The 24,077-nt window shown below is 35.8% G+C and overlaps 1 protein-coding gene across 6 annotated transcripts in view; it reads left to right on the top strand.

Annotated features, from left to right (window-relative positions):
- The window catches only part of TFEC (transcription factor EC), a 686,635-nt gene extending 662,877 nt beyond the window's left edge, over positions 1-23,758 (top strand). For 4 of the 6 annotated variants that reach the window (XR_014246926.1, XR_014246927.1, XR_014246928.1 and 1 more), the window contains one exon: positions 12,248-17,636. The gene's annotated coding sequence lies outside the window, so the exon portion shown is untranslated. Of the gene's footprint in view, positions 1-12,247; positions 17,637-17,682 lie in introns of those variants that run through there. The other 2 variants (XR_014246924.1, XR_014246925.1) reach the window with 2 other exon arrangements.
- The last annotated feature ends 319 nt before the right edge of the window (positions 23,759-24,077 follow it).

Here is a 24,077-nt window from a genome sequence, read left to right as displayed (position 1 = left end):
ATACTTGGGCAATTTTCTGTGTTCTCTTATCCTTTTAGTTTTTCTGTTAAATATAATTTTGCCAGTATCACACTGCTTTTCTGCTGCAGTTTTATAATAAGCCTTAATAATAGAATAGGTTCCTAGTTCTTTCCTTCAAAACTGTCTCTTTGTCTTCATGTGAGTATGAAAAATAGTTGTCTATTTTTGCAAGTCATGTACATATTTTTATTAAAATTACATTTAATTTAAAGATTAACTCAGGGAAATTTACACCTTTATTGTGTCAAGCCTTTCCCTCTATGGCAAGTTTCATGTGGCTAACAGTGTTCTGTAATTTTTTTCTAAGATCTTCCACATTTTTTATTAGGTTTATATCTCTTTTAAAATTTTTTCTTCCATCAAGATGCAAATTTTTTACATTAAAATTTTTCTATGCTTACATTTGGGGTAGAGGAAAGCTATAGATTTTTGTATTTCTAGGAACTTGTCCATTTCATCTGAGTTTTCTAATTTGTTAGCACACAGGTATTCACAGTATTTCTTTATAATCCATTTTATTTTTGTAAGATTAGTAGTGAACTTCTCTCTTTTATTCCTGATTTTAGTAATTTGAGTCTTTTACTCAAATTTCTTTTTTTTCTTGGTCAGTCTAAGCCAGTGATCCTTGTATGTTGACATTTAATCAAAAGAATCTTGCTGGGTTTTTTTTGTTGTTGTTAGTTATAATAATACATTTGTAGATGTTCTTGAATTTTCTATGTTGACAGTCTCTGAAATTCTTTTTCTTCCTTTGTAATGCTTATATCTTTTAGTTCTTTTATAAGTATCAGTTTATTGACTTCTATCAACAGTAGAGTGTTAAATTAACAATGATTCGGGCTTCTTGACTTTAGCAGTGTCAATGAAAATTACCCTTTCAAGAAAAAAGTATTCAAAATTGGAAAAATGTAAAAGAGAATACTGGATGCTTTTCCAGTGCTTGTAACTTTGATTGACTTTTTAATTGACTAAATGATTTTACAACTCTGAAGGGGTAGACCTGAACTGGCAGAAAATTGATTGTGATGTAAATTATTCTTGTATTAGAGAAAAGCAAATGATCCTTGTTCATAGCAGTGCAAAGGAATTTTGTATGGTAGTCATGCAATTGATTTTAATACAAGTTTATTTTATGTTTATATGAAGGTTATGTTTTAACTTTTTAGAACTATGCTTTGGCAATGAAAACATTTTTACATTTTTTAACAATAAACATGAAACTTGCTGTAAATTTTTAGTAAATTGTTTTTATCAGTCTAGGGAGGTTCAATCTGTTCATATATGTGGCGGGGGAGGGGTATTTGTCTCTCTTTTTTTTTTTTTTTTTACTTTAGTTTACTTTAGTTTTTTTCTGTCTTTATATTTTATGCATATGGATATCCAATTTTCAATTACCATTTGTCAAAAATATTACTCTTCTTCCATTGAATTGTGTTTGTACCTTTGTTGAAAATCAATTGTCCATGTATTTGTAGGTGTATCTCTGGACTATCTATTCTGTTCTATCAACCTCTTTGACTAATTTATGTCAATACCACACTGTCTGGATTACTGTACCTTTATAACTTGTCTTGAAAGCACATAGTGTAGGCTTAAGAACTTTTTTCTTCTTTTTCAATATCCTTTACTTTTCCATATGAATTTTAGAATCAGCTTGTCAAATTTTGCAAATAGCTGAATTTTTGATTGGGATTATTTTGAATCTATAAATCAATTTTGGAAGAAATAGCTTCTTAACAAAATGGAGCATTCTGACCCCTGAATTTTGTAGAGTCCATCAGATTTTCTACATGTTGTCTGTGAATAAAGACAGTTTTACTTATCCTTTCTCAATGTGGATTCCTTTTATTGTTTTTTCTTGCCTGACTGTTTCATTGGCTAAACCCACAGTAGAAATTGAACAATAGTGGTGAGAGCATAACTCCTTATATGTTTCTGATCTTTTGGGTAGAAAATATTCATTGGTTCACCATTAAATATGTTTGGTGTATGTGTTTCATCAATGCCCTTTGTCAGGTTGTGGAAGTTTCCTTCTGTATTAGTTATCTTTTGCTACATAAATAATTACACCAAAATTTAATGGTTTAAAACAATATTTATTATCCCACAGTTTCTGTGGGTCAGGAATCCAGACATAACTTAGATGTATCCTTTGATTCTGAGCCTCTGCAAGGCTGCAGTCATTTCAATGTTCATCTGGGAAAGAGCCACTTCCTGGCTCACTCACATGGATGTTTGTTCTGAAATGTAGTTGAGTTACTTGGAGAAAAGTTTGATCCTTTTGAGTCTTACTTTATGAGTTTTTGGGAGTCTGGAGCAGTGCTCAATCTAGGGCTAAATATTCCCCATTGAGGCAAGACCTTCCTAAGTACTGTATGCAAACCCTATGAAGAAATTTTTTCAATTTGCTTCAGAGAGCAAAGAGTGATATAAAGAAATTAAAGTTCAGACTCAGTCAAAGAGTCCTCAGTAAATATCTCAGGCTTTTATTTGAGAAAGTTTATGCCCCAGGAGCCAGGATGCCTGACTAAGTTGCCTCTTAATCAGCCCTAAGAGTAATGGATCTGCCTTTGGAGTAATAGCAAAGCTGAATCATACTCATTTTAACAAAGCCTAAAAACAAGTCTTGATAGCTGTAATTCACCTCCAATAATGTAACATTTTGCCAAAAGAAAAATTTACATTCTACAGAGGAAAATAACATAATCCAGAGTTTTTCTACTATAACTTTTACAATTTTGGGAATATAATTTGCTATCACTAGACCTGTGAAGAAGGAAAATGTTACTGATAAACAAGAATTATTTTTTAAGTCAATAGGAGCAAATCCAGGGATGATCCTGATATTGGATTTAGCAGAACATGACTTCAAAAATAACTTAACTTTTCAAATATTTTTACTTCTGCAAAAAATTTTATTTTGGATTTAGAAACTAATTAAATACCTTTGTTTCTCTTTCTACTTCTGTGGTAACAATTCTCACATTCTCATAGGTAAATGAATGGCCTTGTAAAAGTAGGAAAGAGACCAGTGTAAGAAAATAAAAAGGAGAAACATCATAAATAAAGTTTAATAATGCATTATCCTTGTTGAAATTGCAAACTTAAAGATAAATAAAATACAATGTTATGCCTATCAAATTGAGAAAGATGAAAATAATTATTAAGATGAAATTCTATTACTACTTAAAGGGTTTAAATTGTATATACTCAGCAACATGGCATTATATATCGGAAACCTTAAAGTCTTTAACATTTTTGACACTAAGTTCATTTCTCAAAATATATCACAAGAAAACAATGTTAATTGCAGGCAAAGATATATATGTAAGTTTGTTTATTCTAACCTTATTAACAATAGCAAAATGTAATGAGCATATAAATTTCCTATAACATTGAATGATTAATTAATTGTTCATCCTTATTAAGAAAAAGTAAGAGCAGTCATTTAAAATATTCATTTAGTTATTTAAAATAAATAATATAAATGTATATGACATACATATATACACATATGCATATATGTATATAATCATATATATATAGTACATTCTCAATTATTTAAATAAAATTATATACATGAAACAACTAGAAAAATGTAGAGCAACATTAATATTGATCATTTTTAGCTGCAAGACTATATAATTCAAAGTTATTATTTTCTTTTTTTAAACATCTTTATTGAAGTATAATTGCTTCACAATGGTGTGTTAGTTTCTGCTTTATAACAAAGTGAATCAGCTACACATATACACACGTTCCCAGATCTCCTCCCTCCCGCATCTCCCTCCCTCCCACCCTCCCCATCCCACCCCCCCAGGCGGTCACAAATCACCGAGCTGATCTCCCTGTGCTATGCGGCTGCTTCCCACTAGCTATCTATTTTACATTTGGTAGTGTATATATGTCCATGACACTCTCTCACCCTGTAACATCTCACCCCTCCCCCTCCCCATATCCTCAAGTCCATTCTTTAGTAGGTCTCTGTCTTTATTCCCATCTTGCCACTAGGTTCTTCATGACCTTTTTTTTTTTTTTTTTCCCCTTAGATTCCATATATATGTGTTAGCATACTGTATTTGTTTTTCTCTTTCTGACTTACTCCACTCTGTATGACAGACTCTAGGTCCATCCACCTCATTACAAATACCTCCATTTCATTTCTTTTTATGGCTGAGTAATATTCCATTGTATATATGTGCCACATCTTCTTTATCCATTCATCCGATGAGGGACACTTAGGTTGCTTCCATGTCCTGGCTATTGTAAATAGAGCTGCAATGAACATTTTGGTACATGACTCTTTTTGAATTATGGTTTTCTCAGGATATATGCCCAGTACTGGGATTGCTGGGTCGTATGGTAGTTCAATTTTTAGTTTTTTAAGGAACCTCCATACTGTTCTCCATAGTGGCTGTATCAATTTACATTCCCACCAACCGTGCAAGAGTGTTCCCTTTTCTCCACACCCTCTCCAGCATTTATTGTTTCTAGATTTTTTGATGATGGCCATTCTGACCGGTGTGAGATGATACCTCATTGTAGTTTTGATTTGCATTTCTCTAATGATTAATGATGTTGAGCATTCTTTCATGTGTCTGTTGGCCATCTGTATATCTTCTTTGGAGAAATGTCTATTTAGGTCTTCTGCCCATTTTTGGATTGGTTGTTTGTTTTTTTGTTATTGAGCTGCATGAGCTGCTTGTAAATCTTGGAGATTAATCCTTTGTCAGTTGCTTCATTTGCAAATATTTTCTCCCATTCTGATGGTTGTCTTTTGGTCTTGTTTATGGTTTCCTTTGCTGTGCAAAAGCTTTTAAGTTTCCTTAGGTCCCATTTGTTTATTTGTGTTTTTATTTCCATTTCTCTAGGAGCTGGGTCAAAAAGGATCTTGCTGTGATTTATGTCATAGAGTGTTCTGCCTATGTTTTCCTCTAAGAGTTTGATAGTGTCTGATTTTACACTTAGGTCTTTAATCCATTTTGAGTTTATTTTTGTGTATGGTGTCAGAGATGTTCTAATTTCATACTTTTACATGTACCTGTCCAATTTTCCCAGCACCACTTATTGAAGAGGCTGTCTTTTCTCCACTGTATATGCTTGCCTCCTTTATCAAAGATAAGGTGACCATATGTGCATGGGTTTATCTCTGGGCTTTCTATCCTGTTCCATTGATCTATATTTCTGTTTTTGTGCCAGTACCAAACTGTCTTGATTACTGAAGCTTTGTAATATAGTCTGAAGTCAGGGAGCCTGATTCCTCCAGCTCCGTTTTTCTTTCTCAAGATTGCTTTGGCTATTCGGGGTCTTTTGTGTCTCCATACAAATTTTAAGATTTTTTGTTCTAGTTCTGTGAAAAATGCCAGTGGTAGTTTGATAGGGATTGCATTGAATCTGTAGATTGCTTTGGGTAGTACAGTCATTTTCACAATGTTGATTCTTCCAATCCAAGAACATGGTATATCTCTCCATCTATTTGTATCATCTTTAATTTCTTTCATCAGTGTCCTATAATTTTCTGCATACAGGTCTTTTGTCTCCTTAGGTAGGTTTATTCCTAGGTATTTTATTCTTTTTGTTGTGATGGTAGATGGGATTGTTTCCTTAACTTCTCTTTCCAGTCTTTCATTGTTAGTGTATAGGAATGTAAGAGATTTCTGTGCATTAATTTTGTATCCTGCTACTTTACCAAATTCATTGATTAGCTCTAGGAGTTTTCTGGTGGCAGTTTTAGGATTCTCTATGTATAGTATCATGTCATCTGCAAACAGTGACAGCTTTACTTCTTCTTTTCTGATTTGGATTCCTTTTATTTCTTTTTCTTCTCTGATTGCTGTGGCTAACACTTCCAAAACTATGTTGAATAATAGTGGTGAGAGTGGGCCACCTTGTCTTGTTCCTGATCTTAGTGGAAATGGTTTCAATTTTTCACCATTGAGGACAATGTTGGCTGTGGGTTTGTCATATATGGCCTTTATTATGTTGAGGAAAGTTCCCTCTATGCCTACTTTCTGCAGGGCTTTTATCATAAATGGGTGTTGAATTTTGTCGAAAGCTTTCTCTGCATCTATTGAGATGATCATATGGTTTTTCTCCTTCAATTTGTTAATATGATGTATCACGTTGATTGATTTGCGTATATTGAAGAATCCTTGCATTCCTGGAATAAACCCCACTTGATCATGGTGTATAATCCTTTTAATGTGCTGTTGGATTCTATTTGCTAGTATTTTGTTGAGGATTTTTGCATCTATGTTCATCAGTGATATTGGCCTGTAGTTTTCTTTCTTTGTGACATCTTTGTCTGGTTTTGGTATCAGGGTGATGGTGGCCTCGTAGAATGAGTTTGGGAGTGTTCCTCCCTCTGCAATATTTTGGAAGAGTTTGAGAAGGATAGGTGTTAGTTCTTCTCTAAATGTTTGATAGAATTCACCTGTGAAGCCATCTGGTCCTGGGCTTTTGTTTGTTGGAAGGTTTTTAATCACAGTTTCAATTTCAGTGCTTGTGATTGGTCTGTTCATATTTTCTATTTCTTCCTGTTTCAGTCTCGGTAGGTTATGCATTTCTAAGAATCTGTCCATTTCTTCCAGGTTGTCCATTTTATTGGCATAGAGTTGCTTGTAGTAATCTCTCATGATCGTTTGTATTTCTGCAGTGTCAGTGGTTACTTCTCCTTTTTCATTTCTAATTCTATTAATTTGAGTCTTCTTCCTTTTTCTCTTGATGAGTCTGGCTAATGGTTTATCAATTTTGTTTATCTTCTCAAAGAACCAGCTTTTAGTTTCATTGATTTTTGCCATTGTTTCCTTCATTTCTTTTTCATTTATTTCTGATCTGATCTTTATGATTTCTTTCCTTCTGCTAGCTTTGGGGTTTTTTTGCTCTTCTTTCTCTAATTGCTTTAGGTGCAAGGTTAGGTTGTTTATTCGAGATGTTTCCTGTTTCTTGATGTAGGCTTGTATTGCTATAAACTTCCCTCTTAGCACTGCTTTTGCTGCATCCCATAGGTTTTGGGTCGTCGTGTCTCCATTGTCATTTGTTTCTAGGTATTTTTTGATTTCCCCTTTGATTTCTTCTGTGATCACTTCGTTATTAAGTAGTGTATTGTGTAGCCTCCATGTGTTTGTATTTTTTACAGATCTTTTCCTGTAATTGATATCTAGTCTCATAGCATTGTGGTCGGAAATGATACTTGATACGATTTCAATTTTCTTAAATTTACCAAGGCTTGATTTGTGACCCAAGATATGATCTATCCTGGAGAATGTTCCATGAGCACTTGAGAAAAATGTGTATTCTGTTGTTTTTGGGTGGAATGTCCTATAAATATCAATTAAGTCCATCTTGTTTAATGTATCATTTAAAGCTTGTGTTTCCTTATTTATTTTCATTTTGGATGATCTGTCGATTGGTGAGAGTGGGGTGTTAAAGTCCCCTACTATGATTGTGTTACTGTCGATTTCCCCTTTTATGGCTGTTAGTATTTGCCTTATGTATTGAGGTGCTCCTATGTTGGCTGCATAAATATTTACAATTGTTATACTTTCCTCTTGGATCGATCCCCTGATCATTATATAGTGTCCTTCTTTGTCTCTTGTAATAGTCTTTATTTTAAAGTCTATTTTGTCTGATATGAGAATTGCTACTCCAGCTTTCTTTTGATTTCCATTTGCGTGGAATATCTTTTTCCATCCCCTCACTTTCAGTCTGTATGTGTCTCTAGGTCTGAAGTGGGTCTCTTGTAGACAGCATATATATGGGTCTTGCTTTTGTATCCATTCAGCCAGTCTGTGTCTTTTGGTGGGAGCATTTAATCCATTTACATTTAAGGTAATTATCGATATGTATGTTCCTATTCCCATTTTCTTAAATGTTTTGTGTTTGTTATTGTAGGTGTTTTCCTTCTCTTGTGTTTCTTGCCTAGAGAAGTTCCTTTAGCATTTGTTGTAAAGCTGGTTTGGTGGTGCTGAACTCTCTCAGCTTTTGCTTGTCTGTAAAGGTTTTAATTTCTCCATCAAATCTGAATGAGATCCTTGCTGGGTAGAGTAATCTTGGTTGTAGGTTTTTCTCCTTCATGACTTTAAGTATATCCTGCCACTCCCTTCTGGCTTGCAGAGTTTCTGCTGAAAGATCAGCTGTTAACCTTATGGGGATTCCCTTGTGTGTTATTTGTTGTTTTTCCCTTGCTGCTTTTAAAATGTTTTCTTTATATTTAATTTTTGATAGTTTGATTAATATGTGTCTTGGCGTGTTTCTCCTTGGATGTATCCTGTATGGGACTCTCTGTGCTTCCAGGACTTGATTAACTATTTCCTTTCCCATATTAGGGAAGTTTTCAACTGTAATCTCTTCAAATATTTTCTCAGTCCCTTTCTTTTTCTCTTCTTCTTCTGGGACCCCTATAATTCGAATGTTGGTGCGTTTAATGTTGTCCCAGAGGTCTCTGAGACTGTCCTTAGTTCTTTTCATTCTTTTTTCTTTATCCTGCTCTGCAGTAGTTATTTCCACTATTTTATCTTCCAGGTCACTTATCCGTTCTTCTGCCTCAGTCATTCTGCTATTGATCCCGTCTAGAGTATTTTTAATTTCATTTATTGTGTTTTTCATCATTGCTTGGTTCCTCTTTAGTTCTTCTACATCCTTGTTAAGTGTTTCTTGCATTTTGTCTATTCTATTTCCAAGATTTTGGATCATCTTTACTATCATTATTCTGAATTCTTTTTCAGGTAGACTGCCTATGTCCTCTTCATTTGTTAGGTCTGGTGTGTTTTGACCCTGCTCCTTCACCTGCTGTGTGGTTTTTTGTCTTCTCATTTTGCTTATTTTACTGTGTTTGGGGTCTCCTTTTCACAGGCTGCAGGTTCGTAGTTCCCATTGTTTTTGGTATCTGTTCCCAGTGGCTAAGGTTGGTTCTGTGGGTTGTGTAGGCTTCCTGGTGGAGGGGACTAGTGCCTGTGTTCTGGTGGATGAGGCTGGATCTTGTCTTTCTGGTGGGCACGTCCACGTCTGGTGGTGTGTTTTGGGGTGTCTGTGGCCTTATTATGATTTTAGGCAGCGTCTCTGCTAATGGATGGGGCTGTGTTCCTGTCTTGCTAGTTGTTTGGCATAGGGTGTCCAGCACTGTAGCTTGCTGGTCGTTGAGTGAAGCTGGGAATAGATGTTGAGATGGAGATCGCTGAGAGATTTTCACCATTTGGTATTACGTGGAGCTGGGAGGTCTCTTGTGGACCAGTGTTCTGAAGTTGGTTCTCCCACCTCAGAGGCACAGCCCTGATGCCTGGCTGGAGCACCAAGAGCCTTTCATCCACTTGGCTCAGAATAAAATGGTGAAAAAAATAGAAAGAAAGAAAGAAAGAAAGAGGACAAAATAAAATAAAATAAAGCTATTATAATAAAAAATAAGAAAAAAAATTATTAAGAATAAATGTATTCAGAAAAATTTTTTTTTAATTTTTAAAAATAGATTTATTAATTTTTTATAGTAAAAAATAAGAAAAAAATTATTAAGAAAAAAAATTTTTTTATTTTTTAAAATAAAAAATATGAAAAAACTTACTAAAAAAATTTTTTTTAATTTCTAAAAATAGAAAATAAGGAAAAAATTATTAAGAAAACATTTATTAGGAAAAAAAAATTTTTTTAAGTAAAAAAAAAAAAAAAAAAAAAAACACGGACGGACCTAACCCTAGGGCTAATGGTGAAAGCAAAGCTATACAGACAAAATCTCACCCAGAAGCATACACATATACAGTCACAAAAAAAGGAAAAGGGGAAAAATTAATATATCCTGCTCCCAAAGTCCACCTCTTGAATTTGGGATGATTCGTTGTCTATTCAGGTATTCAACAGATGCAGGCACATCAAGTTGTTTGTGGAGTTTTAATCCGCTGCTTCTGAGGTTGCTGGGAGAGATTTCCCTTTCTCTTCTTTGTTCGCACAGCTCCCGGGGTTCAGCTTTGGATTTGGACCTGCCTCTGCATGTAGGTCGCCTGAGGGTGTCTGTTCCCCGTCCAGACAGAACGGGGTTAAAGGAGCAGCTGCTTCGGGGGCTCTGGCTCACTCAGGCCTGGGGGAGGGAGCGGTACGGAGGAGGTGGGGCGAGCCTGCGGCGTCAGAGGCGTCGTGACGTTGCACCAGCCTGAGGCGCGCCTTGCGTTCTCCCGGGAAAGTTGTCCCCGGATCACGGGACCCTGGCAGTGGCGGCTGCACAGTCTCCCGGGAGGGGCGGTGTGGAGAGTGACCTGTGCTCGCACACAGGCTTCTTGGTGGCAGCAGCAGCAGCCTTAGCGTCTCCTGCCTGTCTCTGGGGTCCGCGCTGATAACCGCGGCTCGCACCCACCTCTGGGGTCCGCGCTGTTAGCTGCGGCTCACGCCCGTCTCTGGAGCTCGTTTAGGCGGCGCTCTGAATCCCCTCTCCTTGCGTGCTGTGAAACAAAGAGGCAAGAAATAGTCTCTTGCCTCTTCGGCAGCTGCAGACTTTTTCCCGGACTCCCTCCGGGCTAGCACCGAAGCCGGAGCCTCAGCTCCCAGCCCCGCCTGCCCCGGCGGCTGAGCAGACAAGCCTCTCAGGCTGGTGAGTGCTGCTCGGCGCCGAGCCTCTGTGTGGGAATCTCTCTGCTTTGCCCTCCGCACCCCTGTGGCTGCGCTCTCCTCCGTGGCTCTGAAGCTCCCCCCCTCCGCCACCCGCAGTGTCCGCCCGCGAAGGGGCTCCTAGTGCGTGGAAACCTTTTCTCCTTCACGGCTCCCTCCCACTGGTGCAGGTCCCGTCCCTATTCTTTTGTCTCTGTTATTTCTTTTTTCTTTTGCCCTACCCAAGTACGTGGGGATTTTCATGCCTTTTGGGAGGTCTGACGTCTTCTGCCAGCGTTCTGTGGGTGTTCTGTAGGAGCAGATCCACGTGTGGATGTATTTCTACTGTATCTGTGGGAAGGAAGGTGATCTCCGTGTCTTACTCTTCCGCCATCTTGCCAGTATCCCCCTATTATTTTCTTTTATACATGCTTCTGTATCTCCTTCCAATAGTGATAATATAGAGTGTCTTATCCTCTCTTTCACACACTCAGAAATTCCCACTTTCTTGCCCTTGTGCCCTAAGCTCCTCCAGAATGGGCATCCCTCTTATCTCTGCATGCTAATTAATCTTCATGAATCAGTTCATATTTCATCTCCTCCAAGAAGCTTTCCATAGGACTTCTGGCTGGAAGTCATTTTTACCATGTCTAAACTGTCATAGCACATTATCTCTACCTTCTTTATGGCCTTATCACTTTCTATCTTGGATTATAACTATTTATGTATATCTTATGATTCAATGTATAATAGAATTTAAGTTCATTGAGTAAAAAGGATCTTATAAAACTTTTTTTGTGTATTTCATAGCATCTAGCTTAGTGCATATCATGTGTGTTTAAAAAAGCTGTTGAATGAATAAATTTATGAAACTATAGATAACAATCAAAATCAATAATTCAATAATCCAGAATTTAACAATCAAAGTCAATAATTCAATAATCCAGAATTTACTTTGTAAAAATGTGTGTTCATATTTCAGAATATTGGCTAATTAAGCTCTTTCTTAGGCAACAATTTACTCTCTTAATGACAAACATATATATGATGATTTTCACTTATTAGTCATTGATGTGGGTACTCTATATAAATTAAAGTACTAAATCTTCTGTATTACTCTATGAAGAAATTTAGGCATGGAGAAGTTAAGTAACTTGACCAAAGTCACACAGCTAGTAAGAATTATAACCCAGGTAGTCTTATTTTTGAAATCTTGCTCTTAGACATATTACAGTGTTATAAGTTTTTCTTGCATCTTCTGAAATGTTGAATGCCTCTGCAAATCAGTGGCTATGAAAAATTTTTCTTCTGAGTGGAGCTAAGGTTTGGGGATGAATTACATATATATACATATTTATATTTATTTATATTTATATGTATATGTGTGTGTATATATAGGGTGTGTGTATAAATATATATGTATTTTTTCATGATGAATGGAATTCAATGCCCAAACAATTCAAATTAAGTGCTAACACTAGCTTGCCACAGTATCAACTGCCCATTCGATTTGCCTTCATGTTTAATCTTTGAATTAATTAACTCTAGAGTTATTACCAGAAAGTGTCTTGAAAATGCTCTCCGTATAGTAATCGATGCCTTTGCAAATAAATGCAGATAGTTTATTAGACAGCTAATTATTATCCTTCTCCTGCAGGAATAAAACTAGAACAAATTTGTTTCTGTGGAAAGGGAAATATGGCAGCAACAAACAATGATAGGACATGGCTCTGACAGGTGACAATCCAGGAGGATAATTCTGTAGTGCCGTATCTGATTCTTGGGAAACTAGAGGTAAGCTTGGGGTTGATGGACATTGCTGTTCAATGCCTGAGAGAGAAAAGTAGGAGATGCTCAAGTCTTAACTTATTTTAGAATATTCCTGGGAGATTGACTTCATTTGGGGTAATTAATCTGAAGAGCCAACCTAGAATATTCTGAAATTACTTGTGATATCCCGCTATATGTTATCTTAGTTTCTTTGAGAAAAAAATTAAAATAACAGATGGAAGAATTGTTTGGCTACAATCCAGGCCATCTGGCTTAGTCGCATAGACACATCCACTAGGACAGTTTACTCAAAACAGAAAAATATAACTAAACGAGCTAGAAGACTGGAATTCCTCTTCATCATCAAAGATATGCCCAGAATAGTTGAAGAACTACCACTGTCATTTTATCTTCCCAGAAAAGAAACTGGAAATACATTATTTCAGAGTTTCAGAATGGCTATATGTCAACAAAAACCAGTCCGTTCAGTGGAAAATTAATTCCATCATAATTGTAAATTTCTTGTAGAGAGCACTAACAAGGTGGTTGATATTTTACACTCTTCAGCTAGTTTTTAGAACATCATACTATCATAGTCACTGTGGTGTTATGTCCTTTTGTGTACTAAGAAAACTTATTAAATTTGCTGGTAACACATATGCAGATAGTCTTTTGTACTTCTAGCAATTAGGTTTTGTATGACCGGTCAGAATATGTTCTAACTATTATGGTTTACTCTCAGAGCACACAAATACTTTCTCCAGAATGACAGATATTCTACAACCCTGGATTTCTTATTTTATCCAAAAACACATCTTCTTGCATAAAAGAAGCCTGTAAATACCAAGAAAAATGACATTCCCATATATGTGTTTTGTAAAACTTTATCCCCAATTACAAATAATAATAACTGCACGTGGTACATAATTCTAATGATATAATCCAGTCTTAGTGTTTTACTGTCATTCATAAACTGCTTCAGCAGAACTCCTTGTGATTTACAGCATCAATAGAACCCTTTAAATTACATCCTATATTATGTCGTAGGGCATGTATTGCCCTATGGTCTCTCATGCAATGTCAGAGACAGAGGGAACAGGAAATGAAGAATTGTGATTTCACTGTAAATCAAAAGCTAAATGTTGTTTATGAGCACTGGGGTTTTAGCTCATGGTATCATTTCACTTTTTTTTTTTCCTTATAGCAGTTAACCTGATGTGGGACAAACTTAATCCAATCAATAATTATTTACCCTTTAACATCTTTGGTATCAATAAGCAAAAGGCAAGTACTAAACATATAATTTATTTCCCTAAAATTAGTCTGTTATTTTAAAAATTGGCTGCATTTTTACTGTAGGAATAAAAAGAATATTGAAAGATGTGTATACTTAATCCCAATGTCATGTATACATTGTAGGCACTCTATAAACATTTGTTGACTTTCCCCTTAGTTTTAAAAATAAAATTTCCAAATTAAACCAATTTATTAATTTGTATTTAACTAAGGATATAAAACAGTGAAGTTTGCACTTGAGAAGCCATCTATAGTCACCAATGAATTTGTTATTTTTTAATTTTGATTAAATGTTTTAATAACATTTAATAACATTTTCGATGTCACAGACACCCAAACACAAAAGTTGGATTCAGAGGAGACACTCAATTTGTTTCATGGCCAAGTATTTGAAGTGTTCACATCAAATTCAATGATTTATTTTAAGACTTAAGAAGACAACTACGATTTTTTAAAGCATTTTAGGACAGCTTGACCTTGATTTTTCACAGAATAAATGTGTCTTTTGACTTCAGATTTCCTCACAAAGTCTGAGCCTAGTAATAAGTAGTTATAAATGAGGGCAATAATGATTTGTGATTCAAATGCAAGCATCTCATCTGAGCAAAACCATTGGTCTTGTAACCATTACTTAGCCCTGGTGCACACATAGGGAGGTATGCTGCTTCCTAATGAATATTATCTTCTCTCTTCCAATTGTGATTTGATGTCTTCAAATCCTGTGCATACCATAAGCAGCAACTCTATGAAATTTCCATGAACAAAAGATATGTATACAGATAGAAAGAGTCATTTAAAAAAATAGATCCTCAAGCCCATTTGGATTCAGTTAGTCTCTAAAGAGGCTGGTTAAGAAATCAAAGAAGTAGATGGGGTTTTTTCTATATTCTATGTGTCTAATATTTACCCGCAGGCATCTATGAAATAGTTCTTAAATAACTGTGGCTACTTAAAATTTACAGAATTGAACCTATGCAAGGAGTAGTTGATCTTAAACTGACACAAACCAGATAGTCTCTTAATGTTACTCTAAGGAATTTTAAACTGACTCCGTTAAAGCTGAGGTTATTTGCCTTGGGGATGCCTAATGGAAGGGTTATTATAACATTGTCCACAAATAGGGGTCTTGAGAGAGTCAGGCCATAGCACTCCATTGACAGCTAATACACTGGGCCATTGCCATGTCACAGAGATCTCCAAAGTCAAAGGTCATATCTCTCCCTTAATATTTAAATAAAGATACTTGACAAAAGCAGAAAACACCTTATTGTCAGTGATGGCTGCTGCTCAATTTATAAGAACCTTTACAAAGTCATGCTAATTCTCGGCCTTCTTAGAATGCATGGTAACCTTTCATAAATCCATCTTTTCCAGATGTCCTTGGAAATGACAGTTATAAAACTACAATGATTTGTAATGCAAAATGGGACTGACAGACTTGAAGATTAGGGCTCTGTGTGCTAAAATGACTGAGATTATAGCTAACAAAAGGCATAAAATGCATCAATAAATAGCTGCCTAAGTAACTCAAGATTATTTTAAACATCCCTAGTAAATGCTAGAACAACAACAGCAACAAAAAACTTATGCTTATAATTTTACAAGTAGCAGTTTACTTCAAAATAATGGAATAAAATTCCTCTGTGTGGGTCAGCTGGAAGACAGATAGCAAACCAGTTATGCTTTTTTTTTCTAGGCAGTATAATTTTTTTTCTCTCATGGCATTTTTTACATGTCAACATATGAACTTGATTTTTTAAATCTTTAAGGAACACTGGACAAGTTGAACTTAATTATATATTCTTTTTTCCTTAACTTTTTAAAAACGAATCAACCAAATGCCTTATCCTATTGACATATCTAAGATAAGTCACAAATTAAAACCTAATGAAAAATAATTTTCATACTTAATCTTTACTGCTGAGATGACTTACATTAACAGGGTAAGTTGGGGCAATCTATTTAAGCAATACACACTAATGGATATTTTCAACTGCCTGTTTTCAGGGAGACTGAAAGTCAGGAAATAATTTGAGGCATATAACCTGAGACGCTATAACCTGAGATTTTGAATAATACTTGAAGAAATGACAAATACTACTTTTTTCTGTGTAATCTTCAAAAACCTACATGATAAGCCTCTTGCCCTGTTGCGCTTGCAAATAGCAAGTATAAGACCTGCCTCTGAAAGCATCAGGAAAGTGCAAAGAGCTTGGATCCAAAGTGACCTTCTGCTGGAGAGGAAGCTCATGGCTGACCCATTTTCAATGCTTTGGTTCTGTTTGCTTCCTATCCCTTTTTTCTCCATATGTCCTCTACTTGAATTTAACTCCTTCCATTTTATTCTCTCTTCTCCTCTGCCTAATGACTGTTCAATAAAAATGAGACCAAGCCCATAGTTGTGATTCTGCTAGATATGGGGGGAAAAAACAACTTTAAATCCATTGAAACCTTCAAATATTAGTCCTTTATTTGCATGCTGAGAGCTTGAAAGTGAGCCATAAGCCTTTCAATATTAGTGACCTAGAACTAGAATTATAGTAAAGACTTTTTTGTAGAGGCGCTAATACATCTTTGGAAACAGGAAATAATACATTTCCAAGGAATCTCTAAGTTTTGCTGTGAATAGTTGCATTCATTAGCTCAACTTTACTCAAAGTAGGAAGTTCATTTCTGAACATTTCTGGAAACCCCATGTGTGCTACGTTTAGTTAACTGCAAAATATATTTGACCAAAGCATGGAGGAAGGATATTTCCTTTCCTTGCTTATTTTTCCAGTGCCATAAAATACGCTATCACATTTACAATATGTCAGAGTGATGTCACATGCAGAACATAAAAACAGATTGTTTTCAGTATGTGGGTAAAAAAACCCTCAGGACTCACTAGGAGCCCTAAAACCAAGATATTATACTGAGGCTGTATGGACTGTACAGAGTAGGCTAGGTCCCTATGGAAACCAGGGTGTGACTTACCTATCACATGGTCAACTTATTCTCCTTTCTCACTTAGTCCATCTTATGAAATGATTAAGTTGTTGGGTGAAAAATACAGTGCAGTGTGAGGTCAAGCTACTCATGCAAGAAAACTTGCCATTTCTAGATATTTTGAGCACCAGGCCTGCAGTATATCTTTCATTCACCCTTAGCTTAACATTTATTTACTCACCAGAGCCAAGGAAACTGACTCTTCTGGGGTTCTTTGAGTGCAATGTTTATTCACTCATTCACTGTCTTCCACGTATCAGCAAAGCTTCCAGGCACCGCGGGGATAAAGATGAACAATGCAGTGCCTCCTTCTTTAAAGGCCTAATCATTACCTTGGCATTATACCCTCATCAAGTGACTTGGCCTTCTTCTTCTTCATTCTGACTCTCATCTTCAATATTAACTGATATATTTTCACTGAAAGAGACAATTGCGTTTGTCTTTCTTACCTCACTAAGCTGTGGATTTCTGCTGGGAAAGAACTATGCTTCATCATTTTTATAACCCCAGAGTAAATGGTCAATAAAAATGTATAGAATGAATGAGTGAATGAGTGGATGAATGAATGAATGAACAGGATACATAACAGCACAATTATACTTGCTTTGTGATCTGCAGCTCGCTAGTGTTCAGTCTGAGATGCTCAAACATCCCCATGGCACAGTATTGCCAATAATCTTAAACATTCTTTTATTCCAAACCTTGGTTTGGGGAAATTTAAAAGAAAAAGCAGAAGGGGAAGCTCATGATTCAAATATGGGACAGAAGTGCCACTGCTTATTGTGTAGCTTAGCTATACTTGAGAATAAAATAGACTCAAAATCAGGATGAGATCCCCAGAACTTTCTACGTTTATTCCCATCAAGATATGTCATATTGACGTTTAGAACATTTAACGCTCTTTAAATGATTCTTCAGTTAATATTTCCTTATGCAGTTTGTATCTCATTTGATCTACTGTTTATTCTAATTAACATGAGTGTCATATGGTCTGATTGTCTTAAATGATTCTTTATAATATTTCTCCTGTATACACAGGATGTCTTCGTCGACCTAGCCCCCTGTGTCACCACCCCTCTGGTTGCAACACAGAAGCTTTTTGGGTAACATATTCTTTTTTCTCTTTTTAATACAAATCCAGCCTGGCAGGCACAGTGCTATGTATAGACTGGATTGAATCAAAGCACTATTCTCCTGCTTTTCCCATGTATAGGAAGTGATACTAACAAGAATCAGATTTTCCTGGACCGGTAACAGAGGAAACAACTTCTGGCACAGTAATTCTTTGAACTGGAACCATGAGGGCAAGTACTAACGTATCCTTCTATTGCATGCAATGTCTTATGCACAAAAGCAGTTTTTTTGACAGTTGAAATGGACTGAATCAGATTTGTGTTACTAAATTTTTTAGGGTATGTGAATATTTTTATTTATTTTGAAAGATTCTGTGTTCACAATTCATCTGGTCAGATCAGGAGTTTCATTTTTATTCCATGTAATTTACTTATGGAATGGATTTAAGACAGATGTTTAGGAAGATGTTTTATAAATATTTTCATTTGATCAGAAGAAGAAGACAACTAATAATCCAAAAATACTAATAATCCAACAACGATCTTGTATTGTTGGATTAGTATTCGTTAAGCACCCACAGGATTTGGAGTAAGAAGCCTAGAGCCTGTGATCTGCCATTGATTAGCTGAGTGACCTGAAGCAACATAATTAACCTCTGAGAAACTCACTTTCCTCATCTGTAAAAATGGAGCTAATTATACCGACCTCAAATGGTTGTTAAGGTTCAAAGGATATCATGGAAGTAAACGTGCTCTTCAAACTGTACGGTTGCTAAAATCATGTAATATAATATTATTTTGTTTCCATTAGACTGTGAGCTCTTTTAAGGCTAGGATCATGTATTCATTTTCATAAAAATGTCTACACTTAACAATATTCCTGGCATGTAGCAGGTGCTCAATAAATGCAGAATGAATGCACAAATGAATAAATTCAGGATATTAGAGCTACGAAGATTCCTATGATCCTTGCCCTCAGAAAACTCATAGTCTAATAAAGGAGGTGGATATATGTACAGTATACTATAACACAATTTAAAATTACACCTGCACAACCTCAGCAGTGTTATGTTAATCACTATCTGGTAATTTCTCTATTCTTTTCTGTGTGCAAACATCTGCAGAACAATATGCAAACACAAATTGAAGCTCACGCTGATATGTGCTATTTTCAAATTACTATGAATTTTACCATATGAACAAAGAAAAATAAAATCAAAGGTTTTAGAGTTGGAAGAGATACTTTAGATAACATATCTAGTGAGGAAAGCAAGCCCATATTATGTGCACGTTCTTTTAAAGAAGATAGGTGAACAACCCCCATTTACTATTTCCCTATATTTGATGTAGGAACAATGGTCTTCCAGAAAATCTATACTGACTGACCTTTGTGATTTCTCATGATAAAGGGAAAGTAAGCGTAATGTTTAACTCTAGTGAAAAAATCTTGAATTGATTAAGATGTCGGGTATAATAACTTACATCTCAATGATATTTCCTACCAGAAATGTTCTTGTTCACAAACCAGAGAAAGCTCTGCTTACTTAGTAGGTGCTTAAATAATTCCTGTTGTATGAATGAACCAGATAACCTCTTAGGTCCTTCTTTCCTCTGAAATTCCTTGAGGATGAAAAGCCTAGAACAATCAGGGATTAGACACTCTAGCCCTCTTTGATGCAGTTTGCATCTGGAACCTGAAATTGCTTCTCAGCTGGAAGATGGTGTTGAACACTAATTGGCCACAGCTGCTTTATTGGCAAAGGGAAGAAAACACAGGTCACTTCAAAGTTTGGCTTAGTCTCACCCACAATTCAGCGTCAGTCATTTGTGTGGCTCTAGCAAGGTCCCAAAGCAATGGGCAAAGGATTTAAGCTGGAGGATTTCAAGTACAGCCATCAATTCTATTAAGCAGAGGAATTCTAACAGCATCCGACAGCTGCTGTCTTCATTTTCAGATGCATAATGTTACCTTGTATTTGTATTTCTTCCAAGCATTTCACCTTTATATCAACATTCCATTAGGGCAAATAGTGATATCTTTATATGTTGAAGATAGAGAAACCAAAACACAGAGGAGTTAGGGACCTCCTAAGGTGACCTGTTTAGTGACAGAGCAGTGACAATAATCCAACGCTGCAGAAATGAGAAGTTGGGTCGACTGAGTGCCATTCCAAGGGTGTTTGTTTTTCGCTAGAATGCTTTTCTGTAACAGCACATCTGGTGCCTACTTGGTGGTCCCTGCGGTTAGAATGGGAATAAGGGTGAGGATGACATTGAATGGTGGGAAATGATAAATTCTGAATCAGTTTATTGCAGCCTGAAAAAAGTGTATGAAAACACAGCCCCAAACTAAAAAGTGAAATAAAAAATATTGCCCATGTTTAGGGCAGAAAGGACTCTGATTCTCTTCCTTCCTTCTTTTCTTTCTTTATTCCCCCCTTGTATGCACCCAAAAGAGAAGCATAAAGGGCAATAGTAGGTGTATAAAAATTAATAATTAAGACAAGGGTCTGCAACAAACCTAAAATAAGAATGAAATTGTATTTGCAGAGTTCTTTCCTGCTGCCAGTATGTGTGTGTGTGTGTGTGTGTGTGTGTGTGTGTGTGTGTATGAATGAGGCCCTCAAGCAAGGCATAAGGTAGTAAGTGAAGAATGGTTTGCATTTACCCCCTTTAGCCAGACCCGATTGTGACTTTTCCTTTTCCAGTGAGAATTCTGGCAAACTCAGAAGGCTTTTGTTTTCACTTTCACTCTTTCTCGCGTACTACGGTGCTTGTGGAAATTAGTCTTTTTGTGGAACATGAATGGTGAGCTCTATTAAGATCAGAAAGAGTGCAAGGAAACCATTCACGAGGTGTACATGCCGATAGAGACAGGGTTCAACATTGTTAGGGGAAATAGTTATAAACTGAAATGTGCAGTTTCATTTGAAGAACACACAGCAAGCTAGGAATGTGAATAGCTTTATTTTAAAGAAGAAAGAACCAGAAAGGAGGACAGACAAATATGTTGCTTTATGTTCTTCTACCTTCGGACACTTTCTGTTAGCCATTATAATTATTTTTAAATATAAAAAATCTCATTCAAAGCCTTTAAAATTTGAAGCTATTTTTTTCTCTGAAGAAATGCCATTCTAAACTGGAAACAAAGTCAGGGAAATAAAATTTGAGTGACACTCTCCAGTAACCCCTACCCCCCCACTACCAATTCTCATTTAACTGGCTGCCAGCCGCCAGCCCAAATTTGAAAAGATTCATGAAGCACGCTTCCTCGGAATTATGATGTCCTGTTTTATGGGATGTTCAGACTTTGGTAAGAATGGAAAGATAGATCCTCTTCAGCATTAACTGAGATATATTAGTATGAGGAATATAAGGGCTGTTAATAACCTGCCTTGCAAATAGGCTCTAAAATTTCATTGTCCTAAGGAGAAATTGAAGAGAGTTTTATTAAAGACAATAGGAAGAATTAAAAATGGATAAGAAAACTAGGGACTACACTGAAAGTAAAAAATAGCCTCACAAAATACTCCTTTCCTAAATTTGGATGAACATCTGAACAATAACAAAACCTAAAGCTCTATTGTGGTTAAATTTTTAAAAGTGTATGTAACAGTTGTCATTATTATAGAAGCAAATTTCAGAAATTGTTACTGTAAGCAACTGGTTCCCACAGCTATAATACTTTTCTTAAAAATTGTGACCATATTTCAGTGCTGAGTTAATACTACACCTTTGGATTATCAACTTCTTTCACTTTCTTCCTTATGCCTGGAGCACTTTCAAAAATTATGTAGCTCTGGGTCACCGTGTTTCTCTGAACTCAAGTGGATGTCCTAATTTAAATTAGAACTTATTACCTAGTTCATAAACACAGTTAGCAGACCCAGATTTCTCTGGAATTTACTGCTATATCTCTAGCCAGAAAACATATCCTAATTATCATATTTACCATTACCATTGTTTAAAGTAGAAAACTGTAATAAGTGATTAAAATTAGTTATACATCAGAGGGAGAATTAAATGAAATTGTATGAAGGACAGAGGAAAACTAATCTTAAAACTAAGGAGCACCAGTTGAATGAGACACTCTAATCCAGAGGCAACTATTTTCTCTAAATAACCTGTACTTGGGTGCCTTCTTACACTGCATTTGCCAGCCTTTGCTGTTTCTCTTTAAAAATAACATTGAATTAATATTTTATTATTAAAAGTTATGGTTCATGAAAAAACGGAAAATCCCCAATCCCTGCTTCTACCCTCCACCCATAGAAAATTGCTTTGATATTTTATATGTAAAACAATTACCTACAATTAAAGTATAATTCAACAAACAAATAAGGCTATAGTTCCTAGCTTATGGAATGCCTCCAAATTCTGGTTTCCCTCTTTTACAAATCTTGTCTTTCTTCTTAGACACCTGTAACATGTTTTCCAAAATCTAATGTCTAAGAAGTTGTCTCCCTCAAGCACTTTGTTGGCTCCGTTCGGAAAATCATTATTTGCCTAAACAAATCGCACGTACTCAGGAAGAAAGAGGAGTTTAGTTTGCTGTCTTGTGGACGCTGTCTTAAAATAGTGTATGCAAGTTCCGTTTCTCAGATGAAGCATAAACAATAAAACCCCTTTCCAAGGCACTTGCATTTTTTTCCACTAGAGGTCTCTCTCGTAACAGCTTTCCTTTTGCTGGGCTCATTAATTATCTTACTCAAAGGAACAATTCTACCTTTTAGATTGGAATGCTGCACTTAACATGTTATGCTAGAGAAAGATATAATACCTTCTCAGCTTGTTCTCTTCCTTGATGAGTAGATATCAGGTTGACTGAATGAATCACCTTGGGTATTTTATTACACAATGGCTATACTTTAGTAAAGAAGTTTGAATTTTCACCTACGCTTCCAAAAGTCTCGAAATTTGACCAGTTAAAACAATGTACTACAATAAATATGCCTTATCAACGAGCACTAAATGGTCAGGCTTTGAATTCTTCAGAGAACATCCATGATTTGGTGCCAACTTAGATCATATAATTGCAAGCCTGAATCTTTTTACATTCATTTCTTCCACTTTTGCAAGAAAAGAAAGCATATTTTCTCATTTGTGTAGGGGTATTTAGTTTTTGCCATTTCCTTGTATATCCCTTTTATAGAAAATAAACTATTCAAACAGATCTATATTATATTATGAAGGGGTTTTTTGTTTTTAATGTATGTTTTCTGGGGGAAATACTAATTAAGAACTTTGTTTTTTACTCAAAAAATTCTTCTGTCATTAATTCAGACAAAAAGACCAATAAGATTCAACAACATTAAAACAGAAAGAATCAGAAATGAAAATGAGCACTGACTACTCTCAAAGATTAATACAAAATTGTATTGAACACAGTACTATAGAATGAATCACACTGACATCAGTCACAAAACCACTTAAATATTCAGAAAACCCAAAGAGTGTTCAGATTTCTGAGGATGGAAGTAGAAAGATAGTGCTGTGCTCCTGACACAAGAAATTCAATGGGAAGATGTGAAATGTGAAGAAGCAAAGGAAAGCCTAGCAAATCAATTTTAGTGTTACACTGAAGGTAGAGTGTGTCTGCATGCACGGATACAGTGGCTAAGCACAGAGCAATGCTGTATAATGAAAAAGGGCGTGGGGAAATTTGACAAGCTGAAAAATGTACCACCACCTGGCCGGGAGAACACAGACCTGTCAGACAACAGTTTGGAGAATCAGAAACTATACTATAACAGAAGCAGAAAATAGATAATGTGCTATTTACATTATTGAAATTTTATTCTGCTACCCAAAGAGTTTACCTGATACCCCTTCCTCCAGTTGTGATTTATTAACCAGTTTAAGTACATATTTTCTTTCAACACCAGTTCAGACATATCAATGTATTTTATAACTGAATTACTGGTCAATTAATAACAAAAAAAAATGGTGAAATTAAATATAAGGTTGGCACATTTTTCAACTTGAGTGACTAGATTGAACACATATTTTTACAAAGTTTTGGTCTCTTTGTGTTAGTGACAGCCCTCCCCTTCACCCTCCCACCCCACCCCCCCAAAAAAAAGCACATGCTGGTGATCAGTTTGAGCTGTTCAGATGGCTGAAATAATAGCATAGGCATGACAAACAGGAAGGAGTCTTAGAGACCAAATTTTTATTTTACATTTGAAGAGACTGTTCAAATCGGTTAAGTGACTACTGTTGGACCCTTATATGACTGGATTATTCTGGTAGTTGAGAAAAAGACCTAATTTGTTGAAAAACAAATAAACAGCAGCTTGGTAGCATCATAGACAAAGGGTATGGTTTCACCACAGAGAAATACAGATTCTAAAAGCTTTG

Source organism: Balaenoptera borealis, assembly GCF_965194805.1.
Source record: "Balaenoptera borealis genome assembly, chromosome: 7".
NCBI classification, from domain to species: domain Eukaryota; kingdom Metazoa; phylum Chordata; class Mammalia; order Artiodactyla; family Balaenopteridae; genus Balaenoptera; species Balaenoptera borealis.
The sequence above is the reverse complement of the archived record's forward strand: the minus strand, read 5'-3'. Positions and strand labels throughout refer to the sequence as shown.